This window comes from Tursiops truncatus, chromosome 17 (assembly GCF_011762595.2).
Source record: "Tursiops truncatus isolate mTurTru1 chromosome 17, mTurTru1.mat.Y, whole genome shotgun sequence".
NCBI classification, from domain to species: Eukaryota; Metazoa; Chordata; class Mammalia; order Artiodactyla; family Delphinidae; genus Tursiops; species Tursiops truncatus.
Window position 1 is genome coordinate 57,965,289 of NC_047050.1, and position 24,145 is coordinate 57,989,433.

The window sequence follows — 24,145 nt, forward strand, 5'->3', positions numbered from 1 at the left end:
GTCGGGGTAAACAGAAATTTATAAACTGCTGGAAAGAAAGTGAATCGGGAGGTCATTTGTGGAGAAATAGCCAAGGAGGTGCATAAAAAAATGGCTCTGTTTATTATAATCCCAGCATCGATTATAGCAATGCATACCTCAAATAACCAAATGACTGACAATAAGTGCTCTGATAAATTCTAGTTCATCTATGCCAAGGAATACTACATAGCCACATACCAAAAAACAGCTTATAGATGTATATTTAATAGAATGGAAAAATATCTATGGTAGACTGTTGGGTCAAAGAAGCTAGGAAGCAGTGATGAGATTCTTGCAAAAGAAAGTACTCGTGTGCACGAGCCCACGTACAGTGTATGTATCCGCATATGGGCACACGGGTCACAATCAACAGGAATATCTGAGTGATAAAATGACGTGATTTTTATTTTTACTGTTGATATTTACTACATGTGTAATAACATTTGGTTTCTAATTTGCCTTGTGAAATAACCTCTCATGGGCCAGTAACTGAATAGCTAGGGTGTGATATCCCCATCTCCTTGGACAGTCAGCTGGTTCTTCAGGCCTCATTTTCCCAGTGTCATTCCTGCTCTGGTTGCAGGGAAACCAATGCTGAAGCTCCAGCAGCTCCAGCCAGCAAACCTCACCAAGCTACATGGCCTCACCTCCACTGTCTGTTGCCTAGCTGATTGTCTCATTAAACTGGCTTTTTAGTTCCAATTGCATTTCTCAGAAACTGTCTTCATTTTTGTATAAGGGAGATGTAATAGATCTAAGAGAGATGGGGAGGGGGCGTTGTTTTTATTAGTTGATCTTCCCCCAATTCTACCTTTAACTACAGGAAATGAAATGGGTACAGGGAATAGAACGCCCCCAAGGCCGTATGTGGTCCTGGCACTGAGTTACTTTTAACTGTTCTCTTTCTACTCTTCAGAGCTATTGATTTGGTATTTCTTCCCCACCTGATAAAGGTGAAGAAGTGAAAATTCAATAGATGACAGCTTTGCCTTGCTACAGCTACTGTGCACCTAAGACTCTACTTAGAAACGACACACAGGATAGGTTTTAAGACAGAACCGATCCACGACTTTTCAGTTGGAAAAATTCAGATCATGGTTGGAATGCCTCCCAAGGAAGAACGCACATATGAAAAGAACCCGCAATTTTTATTACTGATACTGTTTTTGTTTTTAAACCTGCTCCCCCAAATTCAAAGTACAACAATTATTATTGATTTTTTTAATGACAAAGATAACAAAACCAGCAATGATATCACCATTCTCTGGGCCAGGCCTATGGGCAGGGCTCTAAAACAGATTATCTCGTTTATTGTCCCCACTTGATTGATAAGGAAACCAAGGCGTGGAGAGGTCACGATGAGGCACCTTGGCAAAGTGAGACATGGATGCCAGCAGTCCCAATCCCTGTATTCCACCTTTCCTCAATCAAATCATCACCCTCCCTCTGGGAGCTCCGATAGCCCTTAGAGACCCTGGAGATTTTCCCAAGCTGGACTCCATGGCTTCCCCTCAGAGGCCATTTGGACAGAGGGGGCCACGTTTAATGGATCTGGGGGACCCCATCCTCCTCTCTTAGATGTTGGACTTCCCCAGAAGATTCCAGCATCACAGAATATTTGGCAAGTGTCAGTCGATGTATAAGATTCCCATGTCATGTCTGATGAAACTGTAATCGAATATTAAAAAGTGTGACTGGGGTTTAGAGGGAGCCCAGTTTAATCTGGACCTGTTTGCGAGGCACATGGTTTTTTTTGTGGTACACGGGCCTCTCACTGCCGTGGCCTCTCCCGCCGCGGAGCACAGGCTCCAGACGCGCAGGCCCAGCAGCCATGGCTCACGGGCCCAACCGCTCCGCGGCATGTGGGATCTTCCCGGACCGGGGCACGAACCCACGTCCCCTGCATCGGCAGGCGGACTCTCAACCACTGCGCCACCAGGGAAGCCAGCGAGGCACATTTGAGTCGCCTCTCTCTGTTTCCCCTTTGGCATTAAAGTGCAAGTAATGATTTTTTTACTTGACATCAGTGCTCTGAGCAAGAACCAGTAAAAGGGAATGCAAAACACAAGAACACAGGAATGCCTTACAGAAGTGCTGTGCGGTGCTCAATCCCAGCACCCTCGTTGCCCCCTGGGGCCTGTGCCTGAAGCCGGTCACACAGGAGGTTGGTATAGACAGGCCAGGGCCTGCAGAGACACAACCAGGAACCCGAAGAACCCACAGGAGCCAGCATGTAACTTGGAATCATAAGGGAAGCAGACGAAAAGCTTCGTCAACAAAAACAGCCGAGCCCTGGCACGAGGACCAGAAGCAGGCCTGCAGCTTGTCTCAGCAAACAGGCATCGATCCAGGGGAGGATGGGAGGCCTAGGGCTTTTTAATTATTAACGTCTTGTGTTCCCATGTGGACTCCGCCATTGGCCCTTAGGCCACCTGGCATGGTCCTGAGGGAGTTTCCCTCCTCCTCTTTGGGGAAAGTGAAACTTATATTGGGGAATAAAAAAGAATTGACTCCTGGTCCCTCCTTGAGAATGCTTCCTTCTTCCACATTGCTTTTCACGGAGGACACAGTGGATGCCTCTGAAGCCAATTTCAGGACGTTTATGGGACGTATTTTTCAGAAGTACACACAAGGCTACCTGAGCCAAGCACTGTTATAAAGGAACCTCCTAAGCTTTAAGCAGAGATCTGTTCTGTCTTGTTTAAAAGGACCATAATAAGTGATTAATTCCCCTTAGGATGTGCAGGAGAGGAAAAGGCAGACATGATTATACACACAATGCACATAAACTAGGAAATAAGCCACTCATAATGGGTAAATACACTTGCATGCCAGCGATAGAGGGGTAAAATGTTATGCATTCAGTGGCCTAAAGATCTCGCAGTTAGTTCAGGGTTTAAACAGATAAATTATACTTGATATTTTTCCAGAGTCACCCTTTTCTCTCATTCGATTTCTTGTGAGATAATGTTTATAGGAAAAATACACAACTGCGCCTTATAATTTTCAACAATCAGCTACTACGAGTTAAACTCCATCACCTCTATTTAGAAGGGAACGCTTCTCCCTTCAGCGCTGGCACAGTCAATTGTCTTAGGAAAGCACAAATCATCACTAAGTTCTGAAACTTTCTGGAAGGTGATGACACGTTTACCACAAACCTCCACATGATGTTTTCAGGATCCTCCACGAAGCAGTGTTAAGGTTCCCAGGTAGGTGTGTCCTGATCATTAACTTCAATTGCATGTTGCCTTCTATGTGAGAAGTACTGCCCAAAGATCATGATCAACAGAAAAGGAGTGAGCGTCCCCATTCTTAAGGAGCACAAAGTCCACTGGGAGAGACAAGATGAACCAGCAAGAACACAACCCCTACTGGAACCATAAAAGCAAGTAATTACGTCTGAGTAATTAGCCTAAGTTGTGCTAGGAAGGCAGAAATTATCTTAGTTTCACTTCGGAGGGTAACCAGAGTCCCCATTCCTCCCTTCCTGGGCCTCTCATTTGAAGAGGACTTTTCCCAGCTGCCCTCAATAGAACAAACCATTGGAGGCTGTTTCTCTGTCCCCCGTGATGTTTGAGGGAACACCTACACCCTCCCTGTAATCAATCAGCCAGCACTCTAAGATCCTGGGGAACCGTGTGTTTTATCAGATCCGACCTGCTGCCAAAAAGGATTTAAGGTAGCTTACGACAAAAACTCAGATGCCCAGGGCATTTTTTAAAAAAGAAAAGAATAAAAAGAGATATCTAAGTATGTGTATGGTAAGAGGAAAAAGAAGAGAAAGATGCCCTGAACTAGTGACAAACGCGTTGGTCTTTCTGGGAAGCACCAAATTTGGTTGAAAGCATTTCCCCACAGTGGGGTGGGGAAAAAAATCATTCCATTCTTCCTTGCCTAAAAAACAGAAGCTATAACAGTTTATGAGAGGCAACTTTGGTTAACCTTAAATGACAGAGAACAACGTCAACAAATGTCCACGTCGCTCAAGCAGCAGCTTTGAATTCCTACCTTTTCGGATTGTGGACTCCAGTGAGAATCTAAGGAAAGTTCTAGACTCCTTCCCCACAGAAGCTCATAATCATATGATTTTTCATATACTCTCAGGGTTCCAGGGACATAGACTGAATACTTGCTATGGGAGTTCTCTAACACTTAAATTCACGTAAGAAATGCTCAATATTTATTCTTCACTGAATGCATAAAAGGGCCCTTGAAGCCAGACATGTTGAAGTAACCCTGTGATAAATGTTTTCTTCCACCTGCCATGTCTAGCCAACAATAGTTTATAACGATAAATCAGAATCGTTCTGCTTGAAAGGAGCCTTAGTAAAACCCGAATAATTGGTCTTGATCTTGTTTTTCCCCCTTCTCTATCTTGGGACCTGCTTGCACTCATATACTGAGATGTTTTTCCTGTTTAATCTACTTATGTTTTTGAGTTGCTGGTTTTGAATTCTTGGCTCCCACATATTCTGCATCTTAAATTCTCCTAATTTACTGTGTAATTAAAACACCCATGCACATTTGTTCTCAATTAATAGAGACAAATTATTCCCCAGTGGAAGACAACACCACTACAACTTGGAACTGGAAGAGCAGATACGCCTGAATTTTAAACACTGTCTAATGACACTAATATACTTTGTTGAGTGTTTAAGAGATAGGTTAGTGTATCCTTGGGAGATAAAGATCCCAAACTCTCATTCTCACCCAGAACGAGATGATTCTGCAAATTCCCAATCAATTTCCCAATTCATATTATCTTAAATGTCAGCAATTTATATATAAGACCATCCTCAGAAGAAAGAGAAAATTAATCTGGATGAAAGAGAAGTTAGTCGGGCCTGGTTGAACAATATTTAGGTTGAATAACAAATATCCATTTGAAGTCAGCAGATCCATCATAAGTCTACACACTTATAGCTTTAGAAATATTTGAGAGCACCTGAAAAATCACAGTGACCCAAAGAGACAGCTGACATATTTATAACTTGAGGGTAAATCTAATGTCAGTACCTGTTTTTTTAAAATTGTATATGTATTTTATACATATATATATATACATACATATATATACTTGGTATATATGCACTATATATATATATATATATATATATATATATATATATATATATGAATGACAGAATTATCAAGGTAGAAAAACCTGAATATTTGGAAATTATTCTCTTGGGCTTGCTTATGAGTCATTTGTGAAAAAAATTACAAAATAAATGGATTGAGATTAAACTATTTTATACATAAGTAATAACACCATAGAAAGTGCCCAATAATATAAAATTCATGCTAGGTTATATGGTAAAGATTTCAACCTGGTAAGAAAGAATTCTTTACTAATTAAGACTTTGGGGGGATTTTAGAAAAGAGAAGAAGTAGCAGTAACAGTCACTTATTCTTGAGGATCTGCTGATCTGAGAAACTGTGTTAAGTACTGTACTTAAAATACGTCTTTAAGTCCAACCAACATCACAGTCCCAATGGGAAATAAAATTATGTCCATTTTGTAGACAAGGTAACTGGGGTTCAGGGAAGGGAGACCAGATGGCACCTAAGTATCCTTCTAAAATTACTACCAAGGATATCTCTAATAGGCTCGTCATACACTCTACATGTCCTTGGAGAGGCCACAGACCTTCCAACCAGCAGGTCATTCACATCCCTGGTTCTAAGCCCACTGGTTGTAAAAGGCCAAATGGGGATTTACACCAAGGACTTTGTTCAGGGTTCAATACACTTTAATTACATCAGATAATGCCTGCTGTTCCCATTTTTCCCAGAAATGGGGGTATGAGTCCAATTCCTGTTTATTTAAGCTCCTGTCTCAATGAGCCTTCACTGTGTCAAAACATCACAACACAACAGCTAAACGCAAGTGGCCACAATAGGAACAAAACTGGCTGGTGCCAGCAGCACGTCTCAAGCCTGAATTGTCCCTTTGAAGCTTACATCAGCTTAACCTGATAGAACCAGGGATGAGCACACTGGAGTTAAGAAATGGTTTGAAAAGACAGACACAGAAAAAGGCAACAACAACAACAACAACAACAAATCAGTATATTGGAACATTAAATGGATGGCCTATGAATTGTGCTCAAAGATAACATACAAATTCACCTTGACTGTTTTAGTAGAAACCATCCCAGAGCTTTTAACCAGACAGGAGCATAGCCTTTCTCATATGTTTAATAGGAGAGTTTTACTGGCTCTTTCCACTGTATCCATGGAGAAACAAAAATGGAAGATGAAAAGATGTGGGTTTTTTTTAACTTTTAAACAAAGGGGGCAATTGTATTTTGGGGGAGAAATCGAACTTTAGACCTTAATTAAGGGTCAATTAAATCAACATCAGAAATAATAGTATCAGTACACATAAAAAGATGACCCCTAGTTTAAAAAATCTAATCTTATTTGAAATTATTTCCCTCTGGAAACCCTTCCTGAGGGTTAAGCAGTCCCTCTGTAAAGGCGAAAAGCAGAAGAGGTAACATTTTAGAGTATCATTAATGACCGATCGTTTTAAGGGAAGAACCGCAATGCCTTGGCAACCACGAGTCCACAGGAATGGAAATCTTTCTAAAATGATTTGCATGTTTCCCTCCTTACACAGCCCTCCCTCACAGTCACTCTTCCATATGTTACACAAAGCCAATTTAAAATGTTTAGTGTCTGTAGGCAAACTGATAACAGTGCCGTGGGCCTCTGGTTTCTGTGTTTTTCTCAAAAGAAATTTCATCCTTTGTGATCCAGTAACCTAGCACCTACTGTGACATGTACGTTGGATTGATTCTTTTGTTCATTCATTCATAGGCACTAGACCCTTGGAATACAGAGAAGAATGGGCCAGGGCTCTGCCCTCACGGGGGATACCTACTGCCTATGGAAAAAAGACATGCAGCAAAAACCCGTGGAATGATGACTGTAAGAGACATGTGCAAATGGCAACCCGCAAGCCATTCTTCTGCCTACTCCTGATTTCCTTCAATTATGCTCTTTATATAGACCACTTCCTCTGCTGACAGTGCACTTAGTGGATGACTAGGGTCTACATCAGAGATCTCCCAATTACAGCCCAGGGCCTGTCTTGGAACAGCCTGCAAGCTAAGAATGATTTTCATGTTTTTTAAATGGTTGGGGGAAACAAAAATAAGAAGAAGAATATACGAAATTCAAATTTCAGTGTTCAGAAATAGTTTTATTGGAACACAGCCATGCTCCTTCGTTTAAGTATTTTCGGTGGCCATTTTCATGCAGCAAGGGCAGAATTGAAAGAGTTATGACAGAAAACATTTGGCCCACAAGACCAAACATATTTACTACATGGTTTATTAAAGAAAAAAGTTTGCTGACCCCTGATTTGGATGGTTTGGACCTTATCTAAGATAAGAGTAAATTAAATCAATATCAGAAATTATTAGTTTAATTATTAGAACTCATAAAAGTGGGACTCGTAGTGGCTTCCGATGGAGCGTATTTGGTAACCATCCTAGAACAAATATCCCCCCTAAGTCAATCTTAAATAACGCTTTGAAAAAAAAATACCCATCACCACATTTGGTCTTGGTGAAGTAGCACGAGCATTAGTTGTATAGATTATAAAATATGAGATACGAAAATGTTATTTGAATACAAAATTAGTGTCATATTACCTTTACAATATAGTTGGTTCACACCTGCAGCACCTAATCAGCAAACATTTACAGAATAAGTACTTCATTCCAGATACTCCGCTAAAGAGTAAGGATAGAAGATGAGGTTGACACAGTTCCTTAAAGGAATTTATAATTTATCAGGAAAACAAAGCCAACGCAAAAAAAATGTGGGTGAGAAGATGCTGTACAATAAAGCCTCAGGATCCTTTTCCCTCATTTCAATTCTGCATTGGCTGAGATCTTCCTTGGTGGTCCAGCGGTAAAGAGTCCACCTTACAACACAGGGGACGCGGGTTCGATCCCTGGTCAGGGAACTAAGGTCCCACCTGCCGCGGGTAACTAAGCCTGCACGCCACAACTACTAAGTTTGTGTGCCTCAACTAGAGCCCACGTGCCACAAACGATGGAGCCCACATGCTCTAGGAACCCGCGGGCCACAACTACAGAGCCCACGTGCCTGGAGCCTGCACGCCACAACGAAAGACCCCACGTGCTCCAACTAAGACCCAACACAGCCAAAAGTAAAGAAAATAAATCAATCTTTAAAAAAATTCTGCATTGGCTGAAATGAGGTAAGCCACCAAAGACAGATCTGTCTGCACCAAAGAGGTTCATCAATTTTACAGTAATATAAAGGTTATCCCTCAGCTGACATATCACAAGCCATATTTAGTAAATGACTGAATAACACAGTTAGAAAACCAAGGATGTAATCGCTTTTAATTCTGGCAAGGATGTGTGTATTTTAATTAATTTGCCTTTCTTCTTGTCACTCACTTTTCCCACTGTGTCCCAAATAACAATTCCTTCTTGTTTCCCAGGACATCCAAGGATTTGTAGACTATGATCTTATACTGAGTTGTAACCCAGCTGGCCCTACAGCTGTCACTTAGCCCAGCTCTACAAATATATGTACAAATATAAAACCGTCCAACTAGCAAAACTGGGCCCGGGTCCCCAGATTATGGGGAGAAATGGTCATTCTGCTCCCATGATTCTGTGAAAGGTGTTTTCCAGTGCTGTGAACCCCCAAAAAACTTACAACCTAATCACTGCCCTGGGTTCCCAGCTGCCTGCTCTCTCTAGCTCCTCCTGGCTGAAATCCATCCGGTGGCCCATACGTCTGGTGACAATGGATCCTGAAAGCCCCGAACGCTCACGGCTCAATGTGACAAATGACCAGCCCCAAACGATGCAGATGAAGGATGTCTTTGCTTCCAGTTCAGACTGTAGCTCGTTATGCAGCCACGTAGGGGGTCATTCCCTGCACTGGTTTATCACCATTTTTTAATTCAACATGTATTACAACACTGATGGACTGTAATGCTTTCATTATTGTAATAATAACAACTACCACTCATTGTATGTTTATTTTGTGACTGGACCTCTCTTAGGTGCTTTATAGTATTAACTCATTTGAGTCTCATAATCATCCCATTAAGAACCACTGTTGTCCTCATTTTACAACTGAGGAAACTGAGGCTGAGGTTGGCATCTTCATTATCACCCCAACATCCATTTCGGGCCTCCATCCTCCTTTCTAGAAGAATTCCCACTGTGTGTCTACTCTTATCCCCAGGCCATTTGCTTTGGGGGAGACTAATCAGCTCCAGCTCTGATTCCCCTCAGAGGATGGCTCACGGCTGGGTTAGCCTGTCACGACACTGCTCTTCTGCTCTCCAGTGACGGAAGTCTTTTAAGGGGCTCCAGGAATGGTCTCCTTGCTCCTAAGAGGAGAACCAAGGAGGAAACTTCCAGAAGTTGCCACATCCTGATGAGAATCAGCTTGTGACCAAAACAGGTGTGCTGAGATGGCAACATGGAAAAATGTCAAGTACCTAGAATCCTAGAACATGCCTGAGCCACAGAATGAACTGGACTTCCTGTTAGGGAGATTGATATCCATCCTCGCCAAATGATACAGACAATGACTAGACCAGAGGGTCAAACGCAGGACTGAATCTGGAGCCTTACTTTAAAGCCCACCACAGTGCTCATCGGGGTTATAATTCAAAGCTCCATCACCATGCTGCACACTCCCTGCATCTGGGAACTACTGAAAACAAATGTGCTACCAATAGCATACCGCAGCTAATTCAGAAGCACATCATGATAATGTTAGAATATCTGCTGTTTACAGATGATCTGAACCCCCCTGCATCTCTTTTAAGTGTGGTTATTAATAGATAATGATGCTACAGAAAAAGGTCCCAAAATGACAAGCATGGATTTTTTTTAAATAGCAAAACAGAGAGTAAAAATAGTATTTCCTTACTACTGCTGAAAGACCCCAACTACCATCCCGTGAGCGGGCACAAGGGATTGCAAGGAAGTATTTTAAGACAGAGAAAAGGGTTACCTTTGCTTTCTCACCTTCAGATTCTAAAGTGGGAGGCAACTGCATTCCAAGCTAGGGTTCCTTACCAATGGGCATCAATATACACGTATACAGAGAAAGAGAAGAGAGAAAGAAGACGGTCAGGGGGCAGAAATACACTGAAGAGCTGGCTCACAATACCTGCCTCCCTGGGGTGGGCACCATTGGCTGAGAATCGGAAACTGTTGGCCAAATTTAACCCTACAACCAACACAATTTCCACCCCGGCGAAGGAAGTGGCAAGTTTGAAGCATGCTGTTTCCCTTTTCCCAGGCTGTAACAACATAGTCATAATTTGCGTTTTAACTTTCAACCACCTGACAGTTCTGGAAAAGCAGTTCTCCCTGCTTTGTGTCTCGGTGACAACACTGTGTTAACAGTCACAAAGACTTAGACCCAGAGTACAGAGTACGAAAAGCAGAAGATCCCAGGCGTGCATGTCTTAAGAGTATTCTGCATCACCTCATTACTGCTAAGATGCCAGGATGAAAGCGGAGGAACTGGTTAAATCCATTACTTCTGAAAAAATTACAAACTCTTCAACCAACAACATAGTGGCACTAAATTAAATCGACGCCAGGGCCTCCTGATAAAAAGCCAGTAACTCCTTCAATGACAATGAGTTCGCGCTGCCCCCTGCCCCCTGCCCAGAAGAGAAAGGCTGCTCTTCCTCAGCTGCAGGCCTTTCCCTGCAGGGGCCTCACACGGTAGACAGACCTTGAACCTTGAAATGGGAAACGAAGTACCCTTGGCACAAGCTTGGCCCTGCCCTGCGGAAGTCACTTCCACTCACTTGGCTTTAGTTTCCTCCCCCAGGAGATGAGGGATCCGGTTCACTCTTACCAATCTGTGACTCTGGTATGGACCATTACCAAAGTTGTGGAATGAAAAATCCAGACTTTTATTGAAAGGGTAAAGGGGACAATTCTTAACAGCCGCCACGCAATGTCTTAATCAGGACTGTGTCTTACTGTAAAATTGTGCCTGCAGGGTCCTACTCTTATCTGCAAAGGATGGGGGACTTGACCTAGACAGGTATGTGCATGTGTGTTTAGGAATGAGGGGTGAGGGTGTTACAGAAATGCAGATTCCTCAAGGTCCCCCCAGGTAAGTCTTTAAGACAGCAAAGCCCTGTTTTGCTTATATACTCACAGACATTTTAATGGCGCGCTACAGAATTTCAGCAAATGTGAGAATATCTGTACTTCTTTTTAAAATTTTTAATGGAGGTTATGGGGTGGAGGGAGTGAAAAAAGTCCATTCTTTTCCTTCTCCTTTGCCCAGTCTTTAAAGAAGATAAAAATACTCATTTCCAGCTCAACATCAAAAGCATAACTGTGCAGTTCAAGATACTTAACTGTGTTTCTGTTGAAATGGGCTTCCTTAGAATAACGCCTTTAGATGCTGAAATGATCTTATCTTAACCGACTATTACAGTCAGCTCATTCTAAAAATAAGAACTAGTAAATGTGGAGCTCAGTGGTGATTTTGGAGAGCAGGGGAAGGAATTTTGTTAATTCCTTTAACAAAACCGACCACTACCTCAAGAGTTCCTGGTAACAAGTTTCTTAATAGATGCATTTCATATTCAAAAGTTTAGAGACATTAAAATGGGGACTAAGTTAAAGCAGAGGGGAAGCATCCCTCAAGCCTTTTCTCAAGTGAAAAGTTCTTTGTGAGCAATAGCCCAAGCTCATAGGAACACATCCAGATTTTCAAGTACGCAGGAGAAGGAGTGGAGGAAAGTGAGAAGCAGTACTGGGGTGTGTGGATAGGGCTCAGGAAATGAAATACAGAGAGATGTCTTCACAGTTCTCTACATGACCCTAAACCTCCTACAACCTCCTGACTTCCAAAAGGAACCAAACCTGTGTCAAGTGTGTGTCTCACACTTGAATTAAACACAGATCACTGGGCTTCCCTGGTGGTGCAGTGGTTGGGAGTCCGCCTGCCGATGCAGGGGACACGGGGTCGTGCCCCGGTCCAGGAGGATCCCACATGCCGCGGAGCGGCTGGGCCCGTGAGCCATGGCCGCTGAGCCTGCGCGTCCGGAGCCTGTGCTCCGCAACGAGAGAGGCCACAACAGTGAGAGGCCCGCGTACCGAAAAAAAAGTAAAAAAAACAAACAAAAAACACAGATCACTGCCCATCATCCCCAAGAGTTAGATAGTGGAGAAACATCGAAACCGAATCCACATAAGCCAAAACAAAACTCGGTCATCAAAATAGTTGCTGAATCAAATCTGGACTAACACTCATATTTCCTTGTATTTAAATCAGTAATTCTAATATAATTATCAGACTGCTTACCTGCTTTCCAAATTAAAACAATAAAAATAAACTCTAAAAATAATGTATCAGAGCAACACAATAATCTTCGAGTTCATTGGTCAGCAAATATTCCCTGAGCATTTAACTATGTACCTACAGGCTCCAGCTTTAGTCCCTGCAAGTAGAACTGAACCCCTTTTTTAAATTTGACCAGTCAAAAATAAGTAATTTACTGGAGTTTAAATTATTCAGTTAAAAATAGATCCAAAGATCCACTTTTTTTCCTAAATACACCATTCATTTCCCTCCACAAGTCTTGCACTTACTATCTCTGGCTTCTCTATTAAACATCCTCATTTTAGTCCACGTGGAAGTCTCTTCTCTGAAGCCACCAAGAACCAGAAACAGGATGAGTTCATCTGAAGTCTTCTGTTCCCCCATTACTGCCTTTTATCCAAGGGTCTAGTTCTAACTATACTATTAGCTGGGGCCTATCAGCCACAAGGCCCCAGACGAATGCTGAGGACATCTAATGTTTGACACCTCCTCCAACTAGCACCTCTTTGCACCCGGGAAACAGATTGTGCCTGGAGTGAGGGCATGATGGCTGAAGAGGGGCTCATGCCTGGGAAAGTTGCTCTCACTAGGGAAAGCCATCAGGGGGCAGGCCATTTTCCTGGAGGAGATACAGAACTCTGGTGCCTGTACACAAGCCTGCCTGGGCTCCTGCCTCCTTCCCTGGCCTCGCCTCTACCCATCACGGCTTTGGGCATGGAGCATCCATCACTCCGCTCTGCTTGAGGCTCCCACCAATAAAGATGTCGCATCCTCTGTGCTTTTGGGAGACAGTTACCTACACCGTCCTCACATCTTCATGGCTGTCATCACCATCACCTGTGGATGCGATGCTGCTTAAACACCTTCCATTATCTTCCTTAAACTTCCAACCACCCTCGTGGCAAAGATTCTTCATCTCCATTTCACAGGTGAGATGCTAGAGGTCATAGAGAGCAAGGGAAAGAATGAGGTTGAACTCCTATGTGTCTGATTCCAGAGCCCAAGCTCGTAATGGATGAATCACAATGTTTCTTCATAATACAGTTGTCCAGACCACCCTGCATCAGGCCCCGGAGGCTGGTGTTAGAGGTTAGGAACCACACTGAGAAGGCTGAATGTCTAAGTTCCTCTCCCACCTCTGCCCCAGAAGCCCAGTTTCGCTACTTACTTTCTCTATAACCATGGTTAGGTTACTTAACCTCTCAAAGCTTCCACCTGACCTCACAGGGTTGTTAGGACCAGTCCGTTCGATAGAAGACTACATTTAGCACAATGAGTACACATAATAAATACCTGATAAAATACAAAACGTAACTTATGGATTAATTTGCAAATTGAATAAAACTGGCATTTTTCATGGTAAAACTTAAAGCTATTTGGTACAAGTAATCTAAACGCACTCACAAACATTTTACCCTCACTACGCCTTTACTTTCTTCAAAAACTTACAAAAAGCTCCAAACCTAATGGACTCTTCCGGCTTTTACTCACCTAGACCCAACACAAATTACTGACCACCATCACCATCTCATCTTAGAGGTACTCAGCTGACGTGAGATAGAAAAGGAAACGAGATGAAAGAGTGAACCTTAGGAAACGGTTCTGTGTCTTTCGTACACCATCATGAGTATGTGCATCTGTGCGGTGAGGAGTTTTCACCATGCATAATAACTGGAGAAAAATGAGAAGGCGGGTGTGTAAAACTAAAATCGTTTAATTACAATTTGATTTCGACTGAATGGACTACCCGAGGCGGCCATCTTGGAGAAGCGATAATGGGCATCCCAGATGCCGCGCCAACAAAGGATGTCGAAGCAGTGAAATTAGACATTTAATTTTAGATACTGCTGCTTATGAGAGGCCTGGGGCAAACTATGCAAGTGTTAGTGCACCAAAGGGCTGCAACGAATTCTTTGCTTTTTCAAATAATAATGAAGAAGAATTCCACAGTGGTGAAATCTGCCTGGGATGTTCTATGCTCCGCCCTGGCCCTGGTGATTCTAGCAGTGAGAAAAACCAAAAAAAGGTGCAAGACTCTGCCTGACACTCACAAACTTTTTTTTTTAATGGGGAAGTAGTCTTTTCTGTGGTACTGAAGACGCTCTAATTCTGACCAAATTTCAGGGCGTTTACTTGTCCAAAGCATTTCTTGATTTTGAAGCAGATGTCAAGGAAGGAGCATATGGAGTTGAGGGGAAAAAAAAAAAATCCTAGCATACAGGCCTGAGGATAAATAGTTATCTTTGATATTAATCACTGACTTCAATGTGCTTCGCAATTAAGATTTATAGTGAATTTAAGCAAACCCAGCATAGAGAAATCTGGATGTACCAAAAGAATCATTATGAGATGAGTTGACATGTTACGAGTCTACACCTGTGAATTCCTAAAAGCTTTTAAAATGAGTTTTTCAAACTGGATGCTACTTGCAAACATGCAACCTACATGCACTTATTGCAAAATATCCCATATAAAGAGATTCTTCAGCAATCTTCTGTTGGGAACAAATACTGTTGCAGAAAATAAGCGTCAGTCTTGCACCCGAAGGATGGCTAGAACTTTCTCAGGAGTGTATCCAAGAGAAGCTGCAGGTTCCCTACAGCAAGATGTACCTGGACTAGTACCTTGATGTGGTAGGCTGAGCTGCTACCTCAGCCTTAAAGGGGTCTTAGCGATCAATCTCCTAACTCTTTGTGTGAACTATGAATTTCCCACTATCATCCAGAAGTTAGGAAAATCTGTCTTGGCAAGATCTCAGGTATTCATTAGGAATGATCAGCGCAGAGGGGAAAAAAGCTAGCAAGGTAATCATTTCCTTCTTTCCGTTGCCTCGGAGTCTGTCCATTTATATAGTGTCACGTCAAAGTCCTTATTTGTCAGTTTTGGTCACTTCTTTCTCCCTCAATCAATTACCAGGTAATCTTGGTCAGAGGATCAGCTTCCTGAATTGAAAGAACTACCACCTCCTGGTAGAAGAAGGTACTGCAGGCCACACAGTGGCTATACTAAGCCATTATCCACTTGGAATACGCTTCTTTCTAGTAATCTATGCTATGAAAAGCAGAAACTGCTTGTGTTGCTTCTGTGAATGTGGCGAATCAAATTTAGCCACTGCTAACTACTTTATTCCCAAGAGTACGAGGTGTGTGGCTGTTTACCCCCAAATATAAATTCATTTTATTATATGCAACCCGTCTCCCCTCCCCACCCCTGCGAAGTCAGGTTCATTCGATGAAAGTCTCAATAATTTTGACGAAATGGTTATGCTGATTAAAGCTGGTGAAAGCTATTAAACATGGAATATTAATTTTAAGTACAAACCACTGTTCATGCTCAAAGAACCTGCTGTGGGGAATTCAAGTGCTCTTTACCATTTGTTTACTTATATACTTTAAATATTTCCCCTCTATCCTTTTAATGTACATTATCTTTGAAGATAGCAATGTAAAGCAAAGATAAGCTTCCATCTAGACAACCCTCCCAGTTGATCAGGGATCCAGAATTAGTAGAATTCCAATGAAGTGCTTATAATTCTTGTCTGCTAAGTTTTTATAAGGATCCCCTAAGGACAGCTATCACACTGGCTTCTAAAGTACTGTACGTGAAAAAGAAAGAAAAAAATAACGACCGTAATCATACATTCTTGGAGAAGGTAGAACATTTGGTGCCAAGAAAGTTGAAGAACTGTCCAGTGGGGCAACAAGGAGATAGTCAAAGCTGATTCTATAAAATGCCAATTACTAAGACTGGGAGACTGAGTTATACAGACCTTTAGTATGATCATAACAAACACTGCCCTGCACAACAAATTCTATCTTGCTTTCCTTTCCTCCTCCCAGAAAGGTGTGTATGTGTGGTAGTTTGGGGGGCAGGGGGTAGAGGGTAAGGGAATAGATGTTAGTTCACCAAAACAGGATTTGTACTTTGCCTTCTGATTTAATCCTTCTTTCCAAATGTAATGAAAGGAGGCAAAGGACTCCTTAAAGAATCCCAAACCCCTCCATTCAGGCAGGGTGTGAATTTCACACAAATAGAAATCTTGGTTTTACTCACTGGTACATTCCAGGTGCCTAGGAGAATGTCTCCTGGCACATAGTGGACATTTAATAAGTATTTGTTGGATAAACAAATGAAGCAAAAGGAAGAACCAAAAATAAATGATTTCACGCTAACTAACTCTCAGTACCCTTCACGTCGGGCTTGAGATATGGGGTGTTTGACAGTTAACTAGACCACGGAAAGATCAACAGGCACATCCTCTGGACCTTGAGGATAAAGAAAAAACACGGTCCAAGTGATGTGTTGCTTTCTTCAGTCTTGAGTACAGAATGATTTCGTAGTGCATTACCTAATGTCTGATGTCCTAGGCATCAGTCAGCAGCGTCAGAACATTAAAGATCATGCAGGCTGATTGCTACTGTTCAATTAACAACCTGGAACCAAATGGTGAGGCCAATTTGAGGACTCCCTCGGCAGAAGAGCACTAAATATCTCCATTCAGTTCTTTAATGGATACATGAAAAACAAGGGGACATTCGCTCTAAAGACCACCAAAAATGATGCTGGCATTTTGGGGTCAGAAGCCTCTGGTTACATAAATAGTCTCAAGGTCTTGCAGATTGATAATCATGCAATTCAGAAGCCCACATACAACCTTTGGAACTTAAAGGATAGTTTTCTAATACATATGGAGCAAGAATCTTTTTCTTCCTCTTCCCTTCCAGTTATTCTTAAGTTTGATAGAAACTGTGAAAGCGCTACCACATTGCCAGCTATGTAACTGGATCAATAAATTTGAATCAGGGCTTCCCTGGTGGCGCAGTGGTTGAGAGTCCGCCTGCCGATGCAGGGGACACGGGTTCGTGCGCCGGTCCGGGAAGATCCCACATGCTGCGGAGCGGCTGGGCCCGTGAGCCATGGCCGCTGAGCCTGCGCGTCCGGAGCCTGAGCGGCTGGGCCCGTGAGTCATGGCCGCTGAGCCTGCGCGTCCGGAGCCTGTGCTCCGCAACGGGAGAGGCCACAACAGTGAGAGGCCCGCGTACCGCAAAAAAAACACAACCAAAAAAAAAAAAAAAAACCACAATAAATATTAGTGAATCTCTTGAACATTTTCTCTAATACCCCAAAAGAAGTTACTTTATTAGAATTAAAAAAAAAAAAAAGGATTTTCTGTAACTAGTTAATTTTTAATCCTCAGTATGTGTTAACTGTTCACACAGATAGTTCAGATATACGGAGTAACTAGAAACTTCTTCAACCATGAACAAAAAGGGCAATGTCCAAATTTCCTACTGGAGGAATAACCAAGAAAATTATTTCTTTTTCCCCAAGGACAGGTCTGTGGCAGGAAAATCTTTGCAGAAATCACCTATTTTGCTAGCCAAATCGTCATGAACAGGTCTATTTCATATTAATTCTCTCCAAAAGGTAAAAAGTAATGATCCAGTGGGTGACGCTGAGAATTCTCCACATCAGCACATTTGTCAACTTCATATCATCCTCACCATCATAGTTCCACAAAGCAGCATCCAATTCCAACATGGAATGAGATTTCTACCTTATATATACTACATGTGTTCAGAATTCCAAAGTTCAAAAATTTTCCCCTTGCTATTCAGACTATTTTCAATCAGTCATAGCCCCAACTGACATGATAATGACATCTAATGTTGATTTACCACTATTATACAATAAACATGTCTCGCTAAGGGCTTTACTTACATTATCTCATTTAATCTTTACCACAAGGTGTATTATATTAACAGCCTCATTTTGCCGATAAAGAAACTGAGGGTCAGAGAAGTGAAGTAACATGGCAGAAGCCATGCAGCTAGTAAGTATGCGGACTGTATTTCAACTTTGGCATCTGTCTGATTTCTGAAGTCAGGCTTTTGACTACTCTCATATACTAAGGCTAACATATGCCTTTCCCTTCTTACATAAGACATTTATTCTTTTCTGTATTTAATCAAATCTGAAATATACCAACTCCATTGCTATTTAAACACAAACAAATCATCCTCTATTTGGATCAAGGGAAAGACTAAAACAGTAACTTTTCTTTAAGACTGAGGATAATATCCACTGATAATTTTAATGATAAAATCTATTTTTCTTTTCCTTAACTCTTTTTCATTTTTAAACCTAATACAGTTCACTTTGTCCCCTTAAATAAGGTGTTCTACTGCTATTGGGAAACCAATTTTCTCTCAAGACTTTATTGCAATATTATCAGGAAACTGGCTACTTAAACAGCAGGTAATCTTTTATTTCATGCATAATTACCGTGCACTACATTTTGATTTCATCCTAATGGCCCTAAGTACATTTTAAACAAACCCTCAACCTGCCCAGATGAAAAACATTTTGCTTCCTCTGCTGCACTTGTGTGGCGATGATAATTAACACATCTTGGGAAATTCGAGCTACATCTGATTAAATCATAACACACCATAAAGGTCTTTACAAATAATCCTTTGAAGAAACCAGCTGAGAAAAATCATGAAAAGAAGAATTATGAGAAAGGAAGCTCATTACAGTTTTGTGCTTGGCACTTAAAGGTGACACTGCCAAGGTGAGTGTTTTGAATTCAGTTAACTTTCCCAGAATGCACCTGAATGTCTGAGGGAGGAGGGCTGTCTGAGTGACCAACTCTTCACTCACAAACTCCACACTTCTGTTCAGGGACCAGCTCCTATTGTTACGTCTTTGGGCCAACAGCCAAGGAAATGCTGCCCTTTCCTCAGACCAAAAACTTAAGAAACATCAGTTATTAAATTAAAAACAAACAAACAAAAAAGGACCCTTTCAGAAAAGGAGACCTCTTCAGGCTTCCATGCTTAAAATTTCAACGTGGTTAACTTGGGGTAATATGATCAAAATGGAAACATCATAAAATACAGATAGGAACTGAAGAAACCTAATTTGGGGCGGCGGGGGGGGGGAGCCTAACCCAGAAATTATGCCTAGATGTTCCTGCCAAAGTTCAAAAGTCAAGTAGGATGAACACTTAGATAATTCAATAACGGACTGACTACTATTGTTATGGTTCTTGCTAATTATAATAACAACAACAGCCATTGCACTTGTCAGTTACTGAGCGCCTACTCATGCAGTCTGCTATTTAATCTTCAAAACATCACTGAGAGTTACTATTAACTCAGAAGAGTGAACTAAGGCAGAGTGGTGGTAAGCAACCTCCCCAAGATGATACAAGGAGCAACAAGCATCATTGCTGGGGTTCAAATGCAACCTGCCTCATCCCAAAGCACATGCTCTTAATTAAACACTACCCGTTCTGCTTTATGTAAAGCAATAAATATTTGACTATACACTACCTACCGTATACAGCTGTGTTCAGTAATCTGGATGGAGCGTCATTATAATATTGAGCACAGAAGGTGCTCAATAATATTATGTGGAAAGAATAAGTATGTACTCCTTCTCGTGCCCAAAACTATTAAGCAAAAATAGGTTCTATGCCATGATGGTGTATAAAGAAAGAAGCAAAATGCAAAAAGCAGACCTGGTACAAAAATATTTACCATCTTTCTCCAGCAGATACGACTCTTACAAATGAAACAATTAGGAAACAAAACAAAGCAGCCACATTTACTACGGAAGGCCTTGGAGCAGGGTCCAAGCCTTCTAGGAGAAGCCCCACGATTTGGGCTCCAAAGTAAAATGCAAACAAGCAGGATTTTGTTGCCAACAAGCAGGATTTTGTCTCCTCCCCACGGACCCCCAACCAAGAAGTATCTTTCGCACTATTCTATGAGAACTCATAAATAATAAACAAGTAAATTTTACTCAGGGATGTTTCTTAACTGAATTGAACAGTTTTCCAAAGCAATCTCTTCCACCTTTTGTTCGTCCAGAATTGTCTGGCAATCGGTGTGTTCAGTCCTACAAACTCAAAATGTCAGCCATCGTGTGAGACCTTCCTCATGACATAAAGTGAAATGCGGGCTTCCCTGGTGGCGCAGTGGTTGAGAGTCCGCCTGCCGATGCAGGGGACACGGGTTCGTGTCCCAGTCCGGGAGGATCCCACATGCCGCGGAGCGGCTGGGCCCGTGAGCCGTGGCCGCTGAGCCTGCGCATCCGGAGCCTGTGCTCCGCAACGGCAGAGGCCACAATAGCGAGAGGCCTGCGTACCGCAAAAAAAAAAAAAAAGTGAAATGCCTCATGTTAAAATATGCACATGAATCCCAGAAACACCAATTCTCTTCCTTTTGAGCCCACGGTGAAATTCCAGCTTAATCTTTATGGAAGTGTTTTAATATATAGTTTAAGAAATCACCTGCAAATACTGAAAAATCCATGAAAATCTTGCCTAAATTATGCATGCTTGCCAGTTCCCACCCTTCATATGTTGTGACAGACCCAGGCTGTATGCGGCTCTGTGTGTGTGGGTGTGGGTGTGTGTGTGTGTGTGTGTGTGTGTGTGTGTGTGATGGAAACCTTTTTAGCTAGCTTATTGAATCTTTCCACCTCCTACAGAGAACTCTGAAGAAATGCACAGTTTTTTTCAACATTCAAATGAGTGTGAATCAGAACGGTTGTTCTCCCAGGACTCATCTTTTATGTGGAGTGTAGGGTCACTGACAGGATTGAAATGGATCCAAGTTTCCTTGATTAGCTGATTTTTAAAAGGCTGGAAGCAGCGAGCTACAGTGTGGAGAAAGAAGAACTGGTCCTAGTCTCTGCTTTACTGCAAACAAGCCAGGAGAATTTTAACCATTACTTAAACCCCCCAAACCACAATTTCCTTTTGTGTCAAATGAGGAGATAGAGCCAGATGTTCTTCAGGCAGAATTCACATACGAGTTGCCTGCAGACATAGTGGTTTAGCCATCCCTATCCCTAAGACCTTTTTATACTGCAGCGCTATAAAGAGGTCGTATCCCAGAGCTCTCAAATTTTGGGCACAACAGAAATTCCCAGAGTGCTTATACCTGGGCTCCACCCTCAGAACTTGGGATCCACTTGGTTGGAGGCAGGGCCCAGGAATCAGCATTTCAGCAAAGGCCCCACATGATTTCAAGGTGTGTGGTCCACGGACCACACTTTGGGGAAGAGTGGGTTAAAAGAGACGAAATTGAGTTATTTGTAGTGAGGTGGATGGACCTAGAGACTGTCATACACAGTGAAGTAAGTCAGAAAGAGAAAAACAAATACCATATGCTAACATATATTTATGGAATCTAAAAACAAACAAAAAAAAATAGTTCTGAAGAACCTAGGGGCAGGACAGGAATAAAGACGCAGACGTAGAGAATGGACTTGAGGACACGGGAGGGGGAAGGGTAAGCTGGGACGAAGTGAGAGAGTAGCATTGACATATATACACTACCAGATGTAAAATAGATAGCTAGTGGGAAGCAGCCACATAGCACAGGGAGATCAGCTCGGTGCTCTGTGACCACCTAGAGGGGTGGGATAGGGAGGGAGGGAGGGAGATGCAAGAAGGAGGAGACATGGGGATATATGTATATGTATAGCTGATTCACTTTGTTATAAAGCAGAAACTAACACACCATTGTAAAGCAATTATACTCCAATAGAGATGTTAAAAAAAAAAAAGGACTGGTTTAGTTGAAATTCTTCATGATCTGGGTGCATACATCATGATTTAGCAATTACAGACCTGGCTGAGATTGATCAAAAATTCCTTGCAAGTCAGATTTAAATGAAGTGAGAACACATACAAGAGAGGGTACACGCAGAGGATTATACTTGGAGAACAAGGGCTCCAATTCTGCCACTCTCTGTAACTTACAGGCAGTGTAATCCTGGGTTATCTCAGTTTTTCCAACTAAACAAAATAAAGGTGGTAAGGCTTCTCTCATAGGATTCTAGGAAGGAAGGATGAGGAAACTTGAGGGATTACCTAGTGTGGTTCTGGGTTAAGAGAAGCTCCTCAAATGCTGTTACGTCCTCTCCTGCCCCAACTCCCTCCAGAGGCACTGTGCTGCAGGGACCTGGCCTGTCTCAGCCCCCCAAGTGTTCGCCCAGCTTGCCCTCAGCTCCCAGAAACAGCAGAAGGATCTTAATTCATCTTGTTTCCAAAGTGAGTAGCCTGCAACTTACCTGCGCTTATTTCAAACCACAGGACTTCACTCACTATAGAAATTCAAAGGGAAATGCATCTCTTCCACCCCTCCCACAAACACTACTCCAACTCCTCTGCCCCCAGAGCCTGAGTAACTGGGGCACATTCCTGGAGTGGAAATTACCTGATAAACTTTGGCCAACCCGTAAAACATAGCAGGGGTCCAAAGTCACAAAATAGTTCCTGAGGCATGTTTCCTGATCCAAATCATACCAGGGCTCCTCACCCTTCTCGGAGTTAAGGGAATCACAGAAACCTAAAGGGAGAAAGGCAGTTCTGAGGATACATTAGAGAAAAGGTCTACTTATATTCAAAGGATATCACTCTTTGAGTTTTATGTATCGATGAAGATTAAATCCAGAGTTTATAAGCTTTTCATGATTATTAATGGTTTAACTGCAAGGAAGTGAAGAAGCCATTCGATTACTATCAGTGATGAAGAGCTACAGAAGGTGCAGCATCCTTCCTCCCCCTGCCCTCCACTCCAGAGAAGCCCACTGAATGAATGGCGGTCCTGTAGATTACAGATGCCTAATAATCACCTGGGTTTACTCGTTCTGCAAATGCTACCCCCTTTCTTGATTTTTTTTTCGCCCAATAAGACATTCTTGAGGTCTGTGCCAACGTGTTCAGAATCACCAAGAGGACCATTCGTAACTTATGACAACTTGAACAACAGAAAAATGAAATCGAGTTTGGCACTGGTAGAGGCTCCTGGATTTCCAGAGAGCAGCTGAAGAATCCACTGTGCCAGATGCACGTTTTATAACCTCTGCCCGTTTATTTTGCAGAGCAATAAACATTTTAGAGGAATATTTACTGTTGTTTTTTTTTTAACACTTGAAAAGCAAATTTGTGGCAAGGGTGCCGGACACAAAATTAGTAAGTAATAGGTAGACACAGGAAAGGTCAATTGCTGGAAGAGAATATATGAAACCGCTCTCGCTCAGATGGTAGGAGGAGGTGAAGGCATACCAGGAGAGCAAGCTCATTACAGTCTAAGTGCCTCTTTTCCATTCTGGGCTGGGAAGCACACTCCCACACAACACACACGTGTACACATATTATAGTGGCAAATGTACAATCAAATGCCGATAACTTTTCTTCAATAGTTTTCATATGTTTCACCGGAAGCCAAAGAAAGATTCTGAAAACCAAGAACAGACCTTTTCCGATAACAGTTTTTTTTTTTTTTTTTTTTTTTTTTTGCTGTACGCGGGCCTCTCACTGTTGTGGCCTCTCCCGCTGCGGAGCACAGGCTCCGGAAGCGTGGCTCACGGGCTCAGTCGCTCCGCGGCCTGTGGGATCTTCCCGTACCGGGTCACGAACCTGTGTCCGCTGCATCAGCAGTTGGACTCTCAACCACTGCGCCACCAGGGAAGCCCTGAACAGTATTTTCAGACACAAACTATGTGGCAGCATTTGGGGAACTTGTAGGGACACCGTAAAATATTTTCTTTCCATGAGAAATTAAGTGCTGGTGCTTCTGTACTGAAGTGTGAAACCTCTCTGGACACTTCTCCTTGAGTCAGTGTGGACATCCTCAGGAAACCGATGCCCACGCAGGATACAAGATAAAACGACAGGGGAGTGAAAATCGCCAGTAAGCCCCTCCCTTTCCACTGCAACTGCCATATT

General features: G+C 42.4%; 1 protein-coding gene and 1 long non-coding RNA gene across 3 annotated transcripts in view; one reads left to right on the plus strand and one right to left on the minus strand.

Moving 5' to 3' along the window:
- Positions 1–24,145, minus strand: part of EXT1 (exostosin glycosyltransferase 1) — a 289,711-nt gene that overhangs the window by 132,191 nt on the left and 133,375 nt on the right. The window lies entirely within an intron of this gene.
- Positions 3,274–9,052, plus strand: LOC109549471 (uncharacterized). Of its 2 annotated transcripts, none has more exons than XR_002175779.3 (2): positions 3,274–3,413; positions 6,850–9,052. It is a non-coding gene; the product is annotated as an uncharacterized lncRNA (long non-coding RNA). The 2 variants fall into 2 exon arrangements; XR_012327324.1 differs by having other exon boundaries at positions 3,274–3,409.